Source organism: Galleria mellonella, unplaced genomic scaffold (genome assembly GCF_026898425.1).
Source record: "Galleria mellonella isolate WM207_F2 unplaced genomic scaffold, CSIRO_AGI_GalMel_v1 utg377, whole genome shotgun sequence".
Lineage (NCBI taxonomy): Eukaryota > Metazoa > Arthropoda > Insecta > Lepidoptera > Pyralidae > Galleria > Galleria mellonella.
The window spans coordinates 38,267-59,412 of NW_026442089.1; positions in this window are offsets into that span (position 1 = coordinate 38,267).

Genomic DNA, 21,146 nt, shown 5'->3' on the forward strand with positions numbered 1-21,146 from the left:
TTAGAATGGCAAATAAGCTGACGGCCCAGCTGATGGAAATCGGCAATTGTCGCCTATAGACATGAGCAGTATTATAGACATAACAGAGCGTACTGTTTCGCCATGCGTTGCTATTCCTTAGGACTCAGGTGTTATTCCTTTGTATCCTGTAAATTCACTGCCATATTCCACCTTTCAAACCGAAACACAGCCATGCAAACAACTGCTTCACGGTTGAAACACGAATGGGACAGAGTTGTCCAAGCAAACGAATTTTGTACAGTCTCCATCTGGTATAATAGATATCAAGGTTAGATCGCCATGTACATTTTAAATGCACAAGTAAACTACAACATAACTAACATATATATATATATATATATATATATATATATATATATATATATATGCATCTTTATTGCACTTGTAAATTACATTGTTAATACATTTATAAATATTGTGAGCAAGGGTGAACTTATTTTGAATAAACAAGGGGCACATCCATCAATGTTTTTAATTGTGACACTGCACCGTCCGTATCTGAATTGTACATGAATGTAAGAAACGAATGGAAATGCTATTATTTTGCTATTATTCTATTTATTTTTTTTGCATTATTTTTGTGTATGACTCATACAAATTATTAGGGGTGCGTATAAAGGGATATCTAAATATTTTAGATGTAATATCTACTAGTCAGATAACGGAGTATACTGTTTCGCCTATGATACCCCCCATGCGTTGCTATTATTGAGGGCTCAGGCGTTATTCCTCTGTACCCTGTAAATTCTGGTATGAGTGATATCGCAACAGGTGGTCATGGTATATTAGATATTACTCATATTTACTTGGTTTGTTAAGATTACAAAAAAATAAGCTATTTTTTTAAATTAACGGCTGAGGCTATTACTGAGGGATTATAAATGATGATGGAGCCAGGTGAGTTTCATCAGAAATTAACCTCAATAGTCACCAGAGAGGACTGTGTGGGGGTCGACCTGACAGCATTTGGGTCTGCTAGTTAATACTCTTCCCGTATGGATCAAGTGAGCTCATAACTCTCTTTCATTCAAAATGTATGTTTTATAACTAAGTACGGAACCGTCATGTGTACAAACAGCCTGTAGCGGCGATCATTGTCATCACAATGCTGTTTGTATTGATTCTGTAAACCGCTATGTTCATTTCTAAACGAGGACGTATTTCCAAAAGGTGGAGTTTCTCAATTCGTCCACAATTTTATGATAATGTTACGTGATAAACGACCTCCGTGATGCAGTGATGTGCCCAATGCTTTGCGTAATTAATTTCAAATTCAAATTATTTTTATATATTATATAAATATTTTTTTAATCTACCGCAGGGTTCGGAAGGTTGTTATCTGTTGAGAAAAGCTTGCAAGAAACTTAACAGTTAAATTTCTTTTAATAACATACACACACACACACACACACACACACACACACGCGTACACGTACATGAACACGCACACACGCGCACACGCGCACGTACACGTACATGCACGCTCACATGCATACGCACACGTACACGCACACTCACGCACACGCTCACGCACAGGGACAAGCACATGCACACACACACACACACACACACACACACACGCGTACACGTACATGAACACGCACACACGCGCACACGCGCACGTACACGTACATGCACGCTCACATGCATACGCACACGTACACGCACACTCACGCACACGCTCACGCACAGGGACAAGCACATGCACACACACACACACACACACACACACATAAATAATAAGTTTACATACATTTATTTAAATGTTCTGAGTTTGATTCCCGATTGAGCGCATTTTATTTTGGTTTTATCATGGTTTCCTCCCACAGTTGTCTCTTACTATGTCACAGTGAGAAAATATAAATGTGTTGCATTATACATATTTTTATTTCGTCCCAAAATGGGTTCTATTCGCTAGCTTTTAAAAATAATAGTTGAATTCTTGTGACATTTTAAAATTCACTCGTTTGAGTGTAGGAAAAGCAGCATCTTCACTTATATTGTTGCCAAGAAACGCATGATATTAAAAAGGAAAAAGTTTGGCGAGGAATTTTTAAATTGCGTAAAATGTTTGCTCATCCGGCCATGCGTCATATCGCGTCACGCTGTGTCTGGTACACTCTACAGTCATTTTATACAGAACTGGCTATTTCCTGTGACTTTTCTCGTACTTTGTATATATACTAGTATATTAACTCCATTAAGGATTCGCGGACAGTCCGTCAATCTGAACAAGCTAATGGTTGTAGGCAAGATAGATGGGACCAAGTACCAAGTAACCGCTGTTACGGGACTGTCAACTGCTGCTGCCCTGCGAGAGGCTGAAGACCGTGTGAAATGGAGTAACATCATAAGAGAGGCAGCACTGTCTGTTGCCTTTGTTACATGTTAACGAAAGTGGAATTTGGAAGGATCTTGAGGAAGCCTATGTGATAGGACAAACTGGAAATGTTGATCAGTATTTAATCTTATATATAAAATTCTCGTGTCACGGTGTTTGTTACCAAACTCCTCCGAAACTGCTTTACCGATTTTTATGAAATTTTGTGTGCATATTGGGTAGGTCTGAAAATCAGCCAACATCTATTTTTCATACCCCTCAATGATAAGCGTGACCCACCCCAAAATATTTTTTTTTATTTTTTTGCTAATTTTTTCTTATTTTATTTTATTATAATTTAGCATTGAAAAATACATACAACTTTAAATTTTCATCGTTTTACGTTCAACCCATGTATTTTAATCGCGATTTTTATATTTCGTAATAAGTGGTAAAACAACGTTTACGGGGTAAGCTAGTATATATATATATATATATAACAATCTCTAAAGAGAGAATTCTTCCAGCCAACCTAACACAGTGACATAGGAAGTAGTGAGTGGGCAGCAGTAGTGTAAGACAGAAATTAAAATAAATATTTACATAAATGATCCCCTTGTAAAGAAGAGTATAATGGAAAATGTTCCATTATATGGTGCAGTATTACAAACTTATTCCTTTGACGAACTCAGAGTTACTTAATATTCCTAGAATCCTTCGTGACAATACAGTTTCAGTTGTACGACTTATACATTTTTTTATTTATTTATTTTAGAACAATCTGTAAGTTATATGTGAAACTTTTTAAATAATATACATTTTACATAGAAAAATTAAGTATTTGTAGTGTTAAGAAGAAATGAAAATAATGTAATACAAATAATAACGTGTAAATAGATATAATAATGAGTAGGGATATATATTTACATTATAATATGTATTATATCTTCATATTTAGTAATAATAGGATCTTCATCGTGCCTCCGATCAAACTGTTTATAATTACTCCTTTCCATCCAAAGGTTGACTGCAAGAGAAGAATTGCCCATTGTTTTCTCATTGTGATTATTTCTTGTAATTGTTTGTATCTATAATAAGTTTACTACTGTAATCTTTTGGAGGAAACAATAAAGTATCTATCTAATACTTTCAACAATAAATGCTTTATTATTAATATTATTTTATTATTAATATTGTTATTTTATTATGATTCACGTCTCATATTTATACAATTAATTAAATATTTAATAAGAGTAGTATTCACTCTGAGTTTCAAGAGTTATCCTACTGTTTGTTTGTTTGTTTGTTTGTTTGTTTATTGATTATTATTATAATATAATTGCTTTCTATTTGTATACAATTATTATTTTCTTTTGTTTGTTTTCTTTTGATTTCTTTTGTTCTTGTTTTGTGCGCTACTGTGTGGGCCGCATGCTTCTTTGATTAAATTATTTCTTTCCTTCTTTCTTTTTGAAAGTAGTCAATATACAAAATAAACATTACAAAATATGCTTGGGTATAGTTTTGGTATTAAAATGCAAGAAAATTTGGAACTTTTCCATAATTTCTCTTTATTACAGAAATATAAACAATTTAAAAATATTTTCGTTATTTTAAATGGAAAACAATAACTAATTATGAATTTATTTGCGTAAACAACTTAGAGTAAAGTTATATTATGTAACGTTTAACCTCTGTCTAGAACAAACGGGGATTATTTTTTGTTTGTTATGGAAAAATATAAAAAAAAAAAAAAACTATCTATAATAATATTATAAAGAGGAAAGATTGTAATGAACAAACTTAAAAAGTACTCAACCGATTTTAAAAATTCTTTCACCTATAGACATACCTATAGTTACTCTATTAGTAAGTACCAGATAATAATATAATAATAATGTAATAATGATAATAAAATAACATATATTTTCAAAAGTTAGATATCCTTATAAAAAATCAAATAATGCAATCCAAAAATATCAAATATATAATATATTATTTATATCAGGTCGACCTCCTCGCGGTTCCCCCTGGAAACTATCATGGTTAATTCCTGATGAATTCATCATGATGGACTAACTGGCCTGTTTTCATTCTCATCTATCACCTTTCACTGGTGCTCCGCCGGCGTATTCCGTTAGCGCAGGCGGAGTTACCATTTTCACCCATTGAAAAAAAAACTGGAGTAGGTCACTAGTAATCTAACATTAGAAATAAGTTAAATACTTAATATTGAAACACGATACAACTTAATCGGTTAATTAAGTTTCGATATTAATTAATATTCCTTGTTTCTATGAATTCCTATGAATTATGCTTGTGTTAATTTATAGGAGTTTTTGGGCCGAAAGTTATACATATTGTCACCTTGAAGTGTTGCCAATTTACTCTCAGCTTTTTGGGCTAAATTGACTTTTAATAAAAAGAAACCGACTGTATTAGTTGTAAAATCAGATATTTTGATTTAAATACTAGACCGATTTTGATAATTTTTTTTGAGACCAATTTGTAAGTATATTTTTTCGGATAAAAAAAGAAATTTTTAAATTGGTTTACAACTGACGGAGTTACGGGATAACAAAGAGAAAAATACAACCGAATTGAGAACTAATTTTTTTTTTGAAGAGAGCTTCTGTTGAAAAGAGTTCGATTAGTTAAAACATATTAAAATTAGGTTAAGATGCAATTTTTCCTATCATTTATTTATTCGTTAATTAAAAAAGGTAACCTTCCTGATGAATTGAAAAATAAGGTTTTGATAGATTTTACTTTAGGGCAAAATTTTTGTCTACGGGCTGAATCTAATAGTAAAGTATCAATCATATCAGAGAATCACCATATCAGCTGTTAAATATCCACTGTTGAATATAGGTCACCCTCAATTGGGGGAAAATTAGATAGATAGATACATAGACAATTTATTTGCATTACAGCACACAAATTACAACATACATATACAAAAAAAAAGCGAGATAACATAAATGATAAAAAAAAAATACACAAAGCTAAATACAATTTTCGTTTGTGAGTGTGCCATAGCAACACAAAATGGCCACAACTCAGTTTATTGCTTCGCCCTCAAAAGAGCAAAGCACTGATATTCTGTTGCGGCCAAAGGGAATAGGGTAACAATAAAACAATACTACCAGATTATCCGTACAATAAATAGATAGAGATACAGTAAACAGTAATTAAAGTATGAATGAGAAAAAAAAATCAAATAAGTTAGATCTAGCGTCGAAAGGCAATGGCAACACTAACCATTTTAATTAACATCAAAAAGAAGAGGGTTCCCAGTTCGGTAGTATTTTTTTATGTTTATTATCTCATAAATCTGTTACTTTTTAAACTGATTCGAAAATTTATTTTTTATCCTAAATTACCTACCTCTATTCGGTGCGCTCAATCTCTCGCTAGTTTCAAAACCTCTGTTAAAGCCCATTATCTCCCTTTGTACTATTTTTTTTGTTCTATCTTCATCTTCAGTGTACTCTCTTGTTTATAACTTTTAAGTTTGTGTATGTTTATGTATGTATTTGTTTATGTATATACATGTATATGTATATATCTTCGTATATATTTGTTTATATATACTAATTTATAATTTATTTGTACTAATATAACAGTGCGCCACCTAACCATTTTAATTAACATCAATGTTCTCTAAAAGGTTGTCTGGAAGAGATTGCTTAGCGATAAGACCGCCTTTTTATTATGTTTATTACAGTTAAATCTGTTTACTATTTATAAATGATGCAATAAATTACATAAATTTTAAATAAATAAATAAATATATTTTCTGATTAGTTTTACACAAATTTTATCAAACTCGGTTTAGTAGTTTAGTTTTAAAAATCAAAACAACCGATTGTGTCACAATTGAAGTAGGATTTTCGTGTTACACAATTTTTGATTGTGCATTCGTGTGTTGGTTATTCTATTGTAAGGGAATGTTACGAAACTGTGCCGTCAGATTTTAATCAGTTTCGAAGCAGCTGTGTACTGGAGTAATGAGCTGTTGCTATTAAAATATATACAGGGGTGGTGGCAAAACTATTAGTATCCTTCGAAAGTATATTTACTAAAAGAGTTGTTTAGTCAATTCGGTTGTGTTTTTTATGTTTGCTAGCTAAGAACTCCGTCATTTTCAGACCTATTTCAAAAATGCCTTTTTATCTGATATTTCAGATGTTGGTTTTATGCAAACTTTATCAAAATCTTACTAAGTTTATTGTTTGTTATTGGTTTAGCTTTAATTTTTTTTTATGCAACTTAGAATGGTCAAAAAGCTGACGGTCCACCTGATGGAAAGTGGTAACCGTCGCCTATAGACATGAGCAGCACCGTGGACGTAACAGAGTATACTGTTTCGCCCATGATAACCCCCCATGCGTTGCCATTTCTGAAGACTCAGGTTAACACCTGTTCCTCTGTACCCTACAAATTCACTGCTATATCCCACCCTTCAAACTGAAAAACAGCCATGCAAACACGATTGCTTTACAGTAGAAACACGAATGGGATAGAGGTGCTAAAGCAAACGACTTTTGTACAAAGTCTCCTTCTGGTTTCCCCGCAGGTTCTTGAAGATGGTTAATCACTGATCGCTGCGTATTGAAAAGTAGATCATTATTATTTTATACTATTATTACATTATATGAAGGTATATAAACAAAAAATATCGCAGTTATTTTAAGAATATTTTACTCTGTGTGCCAGTTAAATATTTGTGAACCATTACATTTTTTTTCACCAAAGATATAGCGCGATGTTGAAGTGGCCTCAATTGCGCAGTAGCAAAATCATAATAACAAATTTAAATTTAAAATTATATTAAAAAAATACATGTGTGATACATGTATTTTTTTTTATCTCCATATTTAGAAATAATAGGATCTTCATCGTGCCTCCAATCAAACTGTTTATAATTAATCCTCTCCGTCCAACGGTTGCCTGGAAGAGATCGCGATAAGGTCACTCATTGTTTTTTTATTGTGATTATTTCTTGTAATTGTTTACATTTATAATAAGTTACTATTGTAATCTTTTGGAGGAAACAATAAAGTGTATCTATCTATCTATTTAATATAATGAAACAAATAAATAATTTTTTTTAAACAACTTAGAATGGCAAACAAGCTGACGGCGTACGTACGTATATGTTGTTTATATATACACATATATATGTATATTCATGTATATTTATATCTATGTATAGGTTTATATTATTTTTTAAATTTATGTATTAAATGTTATTTTATTATTTATATATGCAGATGTATACAGTTACTTTTTATGGTATTATTATGTTTTATTTTAACTGGGTATTATTGAGTTTTATCAATAACTGTACAGTTTTTACCCTTAAACATTTTATATTTTTCTTTCAGCTTCTTAAAGGTTGACTGTAAGAGATCCTTCTATGGTATAAGTCCGCCATTGTATATTAAATCTTTTAATGAATTCAGTATGAATTATGTACTAGACAATAACGATTTTACAATACAATACAATTTAAAACCATTGTGATTAAGTTTACATCTACCCTCGTTTCTAAAAATATAAATTTTGTTTAATAGTGTAATCTTTATTAGGTCCAATTTAATGACTCGTTGGTGTACCGCGATGAAGTACTGAAGACAATGTAGGATTTTTTTTTATACCATTGAGGTGGCAAACAAGCATACGGTCCACCTGATGGTAAGTGGTTACCGTGGCCTATGAACACCTGCAATACCAGAGGTACTATGCGTGCGTTGCCGACCCTGAAGAAACCTCTTTACCGCCCTTTTGAAGAACCCCATGCTGTAGTCTCTTGGGAAAACCTCGGCAGGATTTATAGTATTGCCTAGTCTTGTTTTATATTTATATTTGAAATTAATAATAATTATATAATTATACTTAATTTTATTGTGATCTTGATATGCGTATAATTTGTAGTCTGATCGTGTGGTCCCGGCACAGAATAGGCCACGCCTTCCTATCCCCTGGGTGTCGTAAAAGTGGACTAAGGGACGGCGAAGGATGGGCCGCAGCGTCCCTCTTAAAACATCTCTAAAATCTGACTACGGTTGCTAATCTGTCTGCCAAGCGTGGCAACTATACAATGTGTGTGTGTGTGTGTGTGTGTGTGTGTGTGTGTGTGTGTGTGTGTGTGGATGATTAAGGGCTGATATAATGAATCTATAGTCAATGTTGTATACACTAGCTATAGGTATGCATTTTTTTATGTGCGATAATGAAATAGTAACCCCGCCCGTGCTATCGGTATATACCGGCGGGGCACCAGTGAAGGATGATAGGTGAGGATGAAGCAGGTCAGTTAGCCCATCGTGACGAATTTCACTAGAATTAACCACGATAGTTTTCAGGGAGAACCACCTGGAGTTCGACCTAATAAGGCATATTGCTAGCAATTGGGCTGTCAAACTCCATTGCTAACAATCCCTTATGCATATTAGCAATCTTCACAAAAAAAAGTTAATCAATTTATGTATAATATGTATATTGTTGCTGTGTCTAATTCAAAATAAATAAATAACTTATAAACTACGCTCCAACGGATATTCCACCATATATTTCCCATGTGTGCAGCCATGACCATTGTTTCGAGTGTGGCTGTCACGCGAGCGTGCCAAATGCGGCCATTGCGCGACACACAGCGTGTTGCTGGCTGCCTATACGTACAGTAGTGTCACGTTACGGATGCTTCATGCCAAGAGTGTGTTGCTGTTTAAATAAAAAAAAAATTATTAGTCTTTATATTCCATTATTTTGCTAATACAATTTGGTCTTTTCTTACAGTCAACTTAGAACTAAAGCACGTGGTATAATGATAATTTTCAGATATTTCTGGTTGTATATTGGTTAATTCAAATTATTTTGTTTAATTCCGCTATAATTAGTTAAACTTGCCTATGTACTTATCATTGTGTACAATAAAGCATAAATAAATAAATAATTTAATATTCTGTTAAGAAGAACAAAGTTGGCTTAAGAAAGCTCTCTCTCGTATTGAAACTGCTCAATGGTATTTTGAGCCGGTATCCGCAATTGGACGTGTTTGCCTCCAACTTGCTGGAGTTTCGTCGGGTGACCACAGAGTGTTTGTGTTCAGAGATTTAAGATATAGATGTTATTATTGTTATGTGATTTAAATGTAATTATTTTTATTTCATTTAATTATACATATATTTTAATGTTTTGATGCTTTCGTGAGTGAGCGTGTTGGGAGACTGTAAAGCTCACTTAGTTGATGAAATAAATAAAGAAATTAGTACGTGTGTGACTACCAACGTAGTTGTCACGACTGGCAGGCGAGTTGGCAATAAAAAAAAATGAATTATATAAATTGTATCATTATTCCAATACACAATAGCAGTCTCTTCTTTTTCTATATAAAGAGTATATTATTTAAAAAGTTTCACATATAACTTACAGATTGTTCTAAAATAAATAAATAAAAAAATGTATAAGTCGTACAACTGAAACTGTATTGTCACGAAGGATTCTAGGAATATTAAGTAACTCTGAGTTCGTCAAAGGAATAAGTTTGTAATACTGCACAATGTTCCATTATACTCTTCTTTACAAGGGGATCATTTATGTAAATATTTATTTTAATTTCTGTCTTACACTACTGCTGCCCACTCACTACTTCCTATGTCACTGTGTTAGGTTGGCTGGAAGAAATCTCTTTTAGAGATAAGTTCGCCTTTGCTAACATTGTTATTCCATTCATGTTTTAACCGTAAAGCAATTGTGTTTGCACGGCTGTGTTTCAGTTTGAAGAGTGGGATATGACAGTGAATTTACAGGGTACAGAGGAATAACACCTGAGTCCTCAGGAATGGCATCGCATGGTGGGTATTATGGGCGAAACGGTATACTCTGTTATGTCCATGGTACTGCTCGTGTCTATAGGCGACGGTTACTTCAGGTGAGCCGTCAGCTTGTTTGCCATTCTATATATATATATATATATATATATATATATATATATATATATATATATATATATATATATAATTGGTGGATGTGGTGAAAAACATAAAGTTTCATATGTACTTTTGTTGTGTGCATTGTTTGTTGAGTTTCCAACTGCCTTTATAAAGAAGTACGCCCTCTGTACATCTGTCTGCATTATTTTGTGGCTTTGTTACGCGATGCTTTTGTGTTTGTTGTACTTGCGAAGTAAATATTATTTATATACACATAAGAATTTTATCAGAGGGAGACTTTGTACAAAAGTCGATTGCTTGGGTACATCCGTCCCATTCGTGTTTCTACTGTGAAGTTTTTTAAGGACCAAAAAACTTCTTGTTTATAAGCAAAATCTGCTTATAAATGTCTTAAACGAAATTTATTTTATTTTACTACTAATTCTGTCCACTCGTGCAAAGCCAGGCCAGACCACTAGTATCAAATATACTAGTAATAAAGCATTTGAAACAGTGTACCGTAATCTTCGATATAGCAGCCGAATATATTATATGCTAGCTTGATACGTACAGTGTCATGGCACGTCACTTATCAGTAGTTAGCAATCAGGATAAGTAATGTAAATAAATTGTCTATCTATCTATCTATCTATCAGGATTGACAATACGGTGATCCCGATTGCGGACAGACGGACGAGGGTAACGAACTTCATTACTCAGACTCGTGTGGCACTTGCTAATTTCAAGTACATTCGACACATTCAAACATCAGCGTTTTAGATCTAAAGCCTTAACAGATAGGACATACTATATTTCATATTTATTTTTTTTATACCGTTTATCTTAAAGCTAAACTAAAGGATTTTTTTAATGGGTGATAATGGAATGGTAATCCCACCCGCGCTATCAATATACACTGGTAGGGCACCAGTGAAAGATGATAGGTGAGGATGAAGCAGGTCAGTTAGCCCATTGCGATGAATTCAACAAGAATTGTTCACCACGTGGAGGTCGACCTAATAGGGCTGACAGCAATGGAGTTGTCAATCTCCATTGCTTTAGTTTAGGGGGAAAGGGATTGTTAGCAACTCTTCTACCCATACAGCTCATGTCGTATTTTTTTTATGACACAAAATGACAAACAGATGTCACAGGATTATTTTGCCTGCACAGCCTGAGAGGATATATTGTGCCATTTCCGAAAACTAAGATGTTTTATGGCTCAGTAACTTATAATTCTACTGCCATATAATATTTGCCCACCAACTTCGTCATATGGTCCACGACGTAACGTGAGCCACTACTTTTCTTCCCGTGGATGTTGTAAGAGGCGATTGAGGAAACTTAGTGTTTGAGGAATGGGCAGCAGCGTCCTCTTTTGTGCAGTGAAATTACAGGGTACACAGACACCTTAGTCCTCAGCTATGGCAACGTATGAAGGGTATCATGAGTGAAACAGTATACTCTGTTATGTCCATGCCACTGCTCATGTCTATAGGCGACGGTTACTACTTTCTATCAGGTGTACCGTCAGCGTGTGTGCTATTCTAAGTTGCATAATATAAAATCAGCAGATAATTTGCAAGTTTGTTTATTTTACATTTGCCTTCGTACGGTTAATACATAAATATTGGTTGGTATCAGACATTTCTCTTATAAGTTTGAATGGTCACAACTTCGTCGGTCGGTCTGGATATCTCTGAGGGCTTATTCGTTTTCCTGTTCACTGATTCTCTAGGTTTTTTCATTTCCTGTTAACTAGTATATTCGCTTAAATTTCCTCTTTATTGCTAGACGTATTTTCTTTTTTTTTCTATAAGAGAATTATAATTTAGATACATAGATAGATACTCTTTGTCGTTTCCTTTATAAGATTACAATAGTAAACTTATTATAATTACGAACAATTACACCTGAGGACTCAGGAATGGCAACGCATGGGGGGTATCATGGGCGAAACAGTACACTTTGTTATGTCCATGGTACTACTCATGTCTATAGACGATGGTTACCACTTTCTAATAGGTGGGCTGTCAGTTTGGTTGCCATTTAGATTTGTATAAAAAAAACATGAAAATATTACAATGAGAAAACAATGGGCGTCCTTATCGCTAAAAACGATCTCTTCCAGGCAACTTTTAATATATTTTATTTATATTAATATTATTAATGTAGATAAAAGATATGCCGTGTGGTCCCGGCATACAATAGGCCACCCGTTTCTTTCCCGTGGATGTCGTAAGAGGCGACTAAGGAAACTAAATGGTCGAGGGATGGGCAGCAGCGTCCCTCGTTAAACATCACGAATGTATAATTGTAGTTGCCAATCCATCTGCCAAGTGTGGCAACTGATGGCAAAATTTCCCAATAGGGGGAGGGTGCCTATGGGTGCCAGTAATCACTTACCATCAGGTGAGTCCTTTCTGTTATAAGAAAAAAGCATTATTTTAGTAATTTGTTTTACGAGATCAGCCCGGGATAAGTTCGCATTTGGTGACGTAATGTAGCTACAAAATATTCAAAAATTGAGTACCGTTTTATTCAATTTTTTCATTTTAGTTTTTTGTTTGTTCACTAGATGTCGCTGTACGTAATTCAAAGGCGTTGCATTATACTCAAATTATACGCCTGCAGGGCCGTTCCATTATTCCTTTATGAACCGGGCGTCTATTCCGCAGTGCAAACAAGGATGTTGAAATTAAAAAATGGATTAATGGATCAGCTTGACCAAACTCAATTTAAGAGGGCAAACACTTGGTTTCGTGGTGATGTTTAAAAAATAATTTAATCACTTAAATATTATTTAGGACTAGCGATGTGCCCCGGCTTGGCACAGGTGGATACGTAGAAAGATAGATAAAACAAAGGTTATATTACTTTTTATAGACGATTAAGTACTTTTTGAGTTTATCCGTTGCAAGTAAAAAATAGAATCTTTCCTGTCTTCATCGTCATCTTCCTACCATTGTCCCATTTACAATTTGGGGTTGGCATAATGTTTTTCTTCTCTATTCTTCTCTATTAGCAGTCATTTCCGCATTCACTCCCATTCTGGCTATATCATCTTTCACACAGAATTTCAAAATCTTTCCCTGTCTTTTTATATGTAGTTTTACTAATATAATAAAGTTCTAAATCGACGATGTCTGTACATTGGATATATTATAAAAAAAAAAAAAATTAAGTAATACAAGATGGAAGATATACAACAATGTAAATCTCTTTTATCTAAAACCATCTATATTTGAGCAAAATAAATTCATTTCATTTCAAGCCAACACCATTGCCCATAGTTATAAAGCGTAGGTGAACAATAAGAAAGGAATTTCGAAAACTCAACCCCTAAGAGGGTAAAACGGATGTTGAAACTTTGTATTGAATTTCGTCAGTCTAAGAGTTCGACACGTTTAATTTTAAATTTAGGCTTACAGTTCAGAACTAAATTCGCGTAAGGGATTGTTAGCAATGGAGTTTGACAGCCCCATTGCTAGCAATACGCCCTATTAGGTCGACCTCCACGTGGTTCCACCTGGAAACCATCAAGAACAATTCTTGTTGAATTCGTCACGATGGGCTAACTGATCTGCTTCATCCTTACCTATCATCCTTCAATGCCCCGTCGGTGTATACCGATAGCGCAGGTGGGGTTGCCACTCCATTATTACCCATTAAAAAAACAAAATTCGCGAGAAATCGATTTTTTTTATACAACTTAGAATGGCAAACAAGCTGACGGTCCACCTGATGGAAAATGATAACCGTTGCCTATAGACATGAGCAGCACCGTGGATATAACAGAGTATACTGTTTCGCCCATGATACCCACCATGCGTTGCCATTCCTGAGGACTCAGGTGTTATTTCTCTGTACCCAGTAAATTCACGCCACGAATAGTCTTAAGTATATATATATACATATATATACTAGCTGACTCGGCAAACGTTGTTTTACCATATACATTATTTTTAGAACTATACATGAAAATTTATTCTACTACAATTATTATATTGGATTGTCATCTTGCAACCCTATTGCGAAATATAAAAATTGCGATTAAAAAACAGGAGTTGATCGTAAAACGGTGAAAATTTGAGGTTGTATGTATTTTTCAATGCTAAATCATAATAAAATAAATATGGAAAAATTTGTCAAAAAATAAAAAATAAATTTTTGGGGAGGGTCACCCTTATCATTGAGGGGTATGAAAAATAGATGTTGGCCGATTCTTAGACCTACCTAATATGCACACAAAATTTCATAAAAATCGATAAAGCCGTTTCGGAGGAGTTTGGTAACAAACACCGTGACACGAGAATTTTATATATTATATATATATATATATATAGTATCTTGATTTAGAGTGATTAATAAATAAATTCTATTAATAAAAAAAAAACTTCACAGTTAGGTTTTACAGGCGAAAAAACTGGTTACCAATCATAGTACAGTGATAGGAAAATACCCAACCACTAACGCGAGTAATTTTCCACTCCTATAGTTTTCCTTATAAACGATTACTCCGCCCGATGACTATGTGTATAGTCAGCACACGCGTGTAAACAACCTAAAGAGGCCCTAAGGCTCAACACACACGGCATATAGTTGGTAATATTTTGTTAGTTGCCAATTATATGTACAGAAATTGTGTAGTGATGTTGCATTACTGTGCATCTTCCACCGAATTTATAATGGGAAGTGTTCTGAGGAATTCGGATTGATACCCGCTGCTGATTTTCACCATCGTACAACCCGCCTTAAACTAAAATTTCGTTCCAACCATCTGGACGAGTGGCGGTCCTCCACCGCGCGTTTTTCAAGGCACTTTCTTCAACGCACAACCACTCTTTGGAATCAACTTTTATAAAAATCAGCCGTTTTGCTAGTAGTTTCCACGCTTGATAGGCGACTTGGCACTTTTTTTTTGATGGGTGAAAATGGAATGGTAACCCCACCTGCGCTAACGGGATACGCTGGCGGAGCACCAGTGAAGGGTGATAGATGAGAATGAAAACAGGCCAGTTAGCCAATCATGATGAATTCATCAGGAATTAACCATGATAGTTTCCAGGGGGAACCGCGAGGAGGTCGACCTGGTTGGGTATATTGCTAGCATTCTCAGTCTCCATCACTAACAATCCCTTTCCCCCCTGGCAGTTAGGCGTTGGTGTTATTTTAAGAGGGACGCTGCTACCCATCATTCGGCTATAATGTTCTCTTATTCGTTCTTACGATATCCACGGGAAAGGAAGGGGTACCCAATTCTATGCCGGGATTACATAGAATATACGCCATAAAATATATGTGAACACTTGCTGTAGGTTAGGTATATTATGTTAAAGGATATATTTGTAAATGTTTATAATGCCTAAGCATTTTTTATGAGAAATTATTAATCCGAGTAGATCGGTAACTTATTATTGGATCATTTCATCCCATAGGATTTGAATCCACATATTTATCTACCTGGTCATGGCTGGAAAGAAGCCATATAATATATTTAAAAAAAGAAAAAGAATGATTTGAATTTTTGCATACCATTCTTGTATCTCTTTGTGTAATGTCTAACTATAATTTTGTTATGTAAATAAATGTAAAAAAACACTAGTGGAACTATAAAAGTGGTATCATTTTGGAGTACGTCGTCTACTACCTTTTATACTAAAATGCTGCTAGGTATGCAATTGTAACTACTTGGTAATAGAATTACGAGCGAGAAAGAGTGACAGTACTATATTCTGTTTCATAACAATGAAAATAAATCATTGATCCTATCATAAGGCCATTGTTGATGTCCAATTACCGTCATCGTCATCATATAAGCCGTTATCTCTCCACTGACTGTCATAAGGAACGGTCCTGAGCCACCTGCATCCACTGACTTCATCCACTTTCAATGCATTTGATGTCCAATTGTAGTGCGCATTATGAAGTCGTATCTGTGACAAATAATTGGCAATCAACAAACCTTGTTTAAGGTAAAACGCCACAGTGGAAGCGTTTTATAAGGGAAAGATTCTGTCTGTCGAGAAGGACTAACCTGGCATCGGCTTCGTGAGTTTTTCTGCTGTAGGTGATTGACAGTTCTTCCTCAACTCCTATATGCACGCGCACACAAATTCTTACAGGTTCGTCAGGGCACATACAGTTTAAAACAAACAAATTACATTTGTTTTACAGGAGCAAGCGTCCGCGCACACGCCTCCATTCAATCAGTACCTTTTTTCGTTAAACTAAGGTGGGAGAAAAATAATAATGACGGACTCCAATATTGTAAACAATCTGTGTTTCATTACAAAGGGATTAAGGGTTTATTTTGAACACTTTTAATAAACAAACTATTTCTTTCTTGCAATGCTGTGTGCGTTGTAAAGATAGGTTTCGGTTTGAAGGGTGGGATATGGCGATGAATTTATAGGGTACAGAGGAATAATACCTGAGTCCTCAAGAATGACAACGCATGAGGGGTATAATGGGCAAAACAGTATACTCTGTAATGTCCAATGTACTGCTCATGTCTATAGTCGACGGTTACCACTTTCCATCAGGTGGGCCGTCAGCTTGTTTGCCATTCTAAGTTGTATAAAAAAAGATATATGACGGATAACATGATATGATTCCATGTCAGTGTTAGTGCGTACATTAATAAAAATATGTTTTTATTCATTTTATGTATAAAAACATATTTTTTTTAGATGTATATATCATTTAGAGGTGTTATATCGTCCAGTATAACTGTTATGCTCGTATCGTACACTGGAACACTTATTATTTTCTCATTTTTGTTTTTAATTAGTTATCTCCATCCATTTACATTTTCTGTCAGACATTTAAAGGTTGACAGAAAGATATCCCTTTTATGGTATAAGTCCGCCATTGTACATTTTTTTTCTTAAGAACTCTGTATGTCATAATTTAGACTTTACTGTACAATAAAGTGTTACAAATAAAAAATCAATCAATCAAGTTTTTCTCTGGGCCCGCCAGATGGCATGGGCGGGCGAGGTAGAGGCCTCGGGGCGTATCTCTTTACCCCGGCTTCAGCTCCGGAGGCTACCACCGGGTCACGAGGATTTAAGCCGACATACATTAGATGTTATTGCGTATGTACGCGTGGTGTTTTCTTTCTTCTTTCTTGCTGCAGTACTCTTTTATCTTGAAAATGTGTTATTTTTTTTAACAAACAAATAAACTAGAATTGAAGATAAGTTAGTATTACATATAACCAGAGGGAGACTTTGTACAAAAGTCGATTGCTTGGGTACCTCTGTTCCATTCGTGTTTTAGCCGTGAAGCAGTTGTGTTTGCATGGCTGTGTTTCGGTTTGAAGGGTGGAATATGGCGTGAATTTACTAGGTACAGAGGAATAACACCTGAGTCCTCAGGAATGGCAACGCATGGGGGGGTATCATGGGCGAAACAGTATACTCTGTTATGTCCATGGTACTGCACATGTCTATAGGCGACGGTTATCACTTTCCATCAGGTGGGCCGTCAGCTTGTTTGCCATTCTAAGTTGTATAATAAAAAAGATGTATAAAAAAAAAATTATAAGTCCGTGTAGATACGCACAGATAGTGTGATATACTTAGTATTAGTACAGTTTGCGATAACCTTAATCCCAATACATATTGTGAATACGTTCCCCCAACCGGCGTAGTGTCTAATAATGACACACTACAGCACTTACCCGCATGACTGTGTACGCGGCTCATATATTTCGCGAATGTTTACCAGTTTGATTGCTATGCGTCGAAGGGGCCCTTTATCGTAATGAGCTGTTAATATAGACACGCATCTATACTCAGACAGAACATCACACCAACATAAAAACGATTTACATTGCTCGCTTTAAACCGAAGACATTCGACGAGTTCGTTTATTAGCAAGCGATGGATAACGAGATGTTGTGTGAATCGTAAAATAAAGGGATTTATGCGTGACGTGGTGAAGGGCCTAAAATGAAACCTAGTTATGTGGAGGCACGTTCGCGATGTAAAAAATCATTGTTTGTTCTGATTCCCGTGCTAAGCGAGTCTATGTGTATAATGCAGTACAAACAAATACCAATGGAGTGTGTTTGCTGTTTATCCCAAATATTTTTAAAGCCTTTACTTATTATAAATAGTCCAATAAAGTGTCACATATTTACGCAGTATTTTTTATAGATATTACGCACAACGCATAGTTAATCTGCTTCGTATTATTGTGGAGCGAGAATGTAACTAGAGGGAGACTGTACAAAAGTCGATTGCTTGGGTGCCTCTGTCCCATTCGTGTTTCAACCGTGAAGCATATGTATAAAGTCTCCAGAGGGAGACTTTATACAAAATACTGATTAACGAAATACTGATTTTTTTGAATCAATTTAGGAATCGGGAAGTGTCAGGTCCAAAAGTTAGAGTCCTAAGAAAATCGATCGAACAATTTTATAAAAAATAAACTACACAGAAATAAAAGCGGAATAAACTAACTGCAGCGGTGTTTTCAAACAAAACAACTTGGGGACCTTCAATAAGATAATATACATCTATTTAAAAGGTCGCTAACGTACAGACTGTGTCTTCTGGTGTGATTAGTATCTATAGCAGGGTTTCCCAAACTTGTTTTGTCTACTGCCCACTTTGAGAATATATTATTTTTAGCGCCACAATTTTTTTCACCTATTTAAAAACTACTTTTACTTCAAGATCAACAAATCACCCCCCAAGCCTCTACACAACGCCAACATTTTTTTCTGGGTCTCTTACCGCTCCCCTTTAAGCCTGCAGCGCCCACAAGGGGACGTTATCGCCCACTTTGGGAAAGCCTGGTATATAGGTTGCGGTGATTACTTACCAACCGGTGAAAAAGAAGCATAACACTTTAGTCCTTAGGAATGGTAATGTATAAAGGATATCATGGGCGACACAGTATTCTCTATTATTTCCGTAGGCGACGGTTACCACTTCTCATCAGTTGGGCCGTCAGCTTGTTTGCTATTCTGAGTTGCATAAAAAAAAATTCACTAGCGTTTCACCAGCATGTATCGATAGCGCAGGGTTACCATTTCATTCTGAATTTTTTTTTTGATAGGTGAAAATGGAATGGTATCCCCGCCTGTGCTAACGGTATACGCTAGCGGGGCACCAGTGAAGGGTGATCGATGGAAATGAAATCAGGCCAGGTAGCCCATCATGATGAATTTATCAGGAATTAACCATGACGGTTTCCAGGGGGAACCGCGAGGAGATCGACCTGGTTAGGTATATTGCTAGCAATAGGATTCTTAGTCTCCATTACTAACAATCCGTTTCCCCCCATTCTAACCTATTAAAAATGAGACACGAATAGAAGAGAGAGCATATTCCTTTTTGAAAGGCCGGCAGCACACCTGCAATGCCGCTGGTGTGTGGGTGATCATGGGCGGCGGTAGTCACTTACCATCAGGTGAGCCGCATGCTCGTTTGCCTCCTGTGTTGTAAAAAAAAAAAGTTTTAATAAATAGTCGACTATGAAAGACGTATCTGTCTCGTCGTTTAGATGTTATATAGATGCTCGTAGCAAGCAATGACAATGAATTCATCGTAACCGTTCCTCTGAACAATGACAATTATTTGACGGTGCCACAGCGTCGAACCGCGCGGCTTCCTCCTGTTACGGAAATTGAATTATTTACACGGAGCGGGCCCGAGCACATTGCTGCCACTCGTGTTTTAATATTATATATATATAACCGACGAACTACCTATAGAAAACAGGCAGTCTCTCTTCAGTTCAGACTGTGACAATATTATGTTAAATATATTCCCACGCCGGTTTGTTGTGGAAATTATATATGATAAAAATTGGGAAATATTGTAATCTAAAAAAAGTGTACACACACACGCACGCACACACGCATGCACACGCGCACGCATACACAAAACACACACACACACACACACACACACACACACACACACACACACACACACACACACACACACACACACACGCACGCACGCACGCACACATACGAACACACCCACGCACACACCCACTCCTGGAAACAAGAGATGTATCTAAGAATAGCAGCTTTTGGCATCTCGTTTTCTCTGCCTATTCCACAAGGAGCTTGGATTGAAGATAGGTATTGCTTCACAGTCAAATATAAATGTTGATATTAATTAAATGGTTTGGAACAGCTAGTGAGGGAGGGGGGGTTAAGGAAGAGGGTGTACTCGTAAATGTGCTTAAATTGTGATCTAATACGTAACTCGAACCCAATTAAAGTCAAGTAACCGAATCGTTGTACTATGAAAAACATTAATCAAAACCATAGACTTAGATGGGAATAGACGAGGCAATAACAAAACTATTCACGCATTTTTGAAGCTTTAACTTATCACACAGAGACTTTGTAGAAAAATCGTCAACTTAAGTATCTAAGTTGCATTCGTGATTCTAATTAAGCTGCTGTGCTTGCATAAGTGGGATGTGCATACCATCAGGTGGGCCGTATGCTGTTTGCCACCTCAGTGGTATAAAAAAAATGAGAAGTACACTGGACATCATAACGCATCTTGTAGGGTTTAATGCTTTCATATGTATAGAAAACGGCCATATGCCATATACCATATTCCATCACCATCATCATCACCTGTTGGCCGTCAGTGTGTTTTTTTTTTATACAACTTAGAATGGCAAACAAGCTGACGGCCCACCTGATGGAAAGTGGTAACCGTCGCCTATAGACATGAGCAGTACCATGGACATAACAGAGTATACTGTTTCACCCATGATACCCCCCATGCGTTGCCATTCCTGAGGACTCAGGTGTTATTCCTCTGTACCCAGTAAATTTACGCTATATCCCACCCTTCAAACCGAAACACAGCCATGCAAAC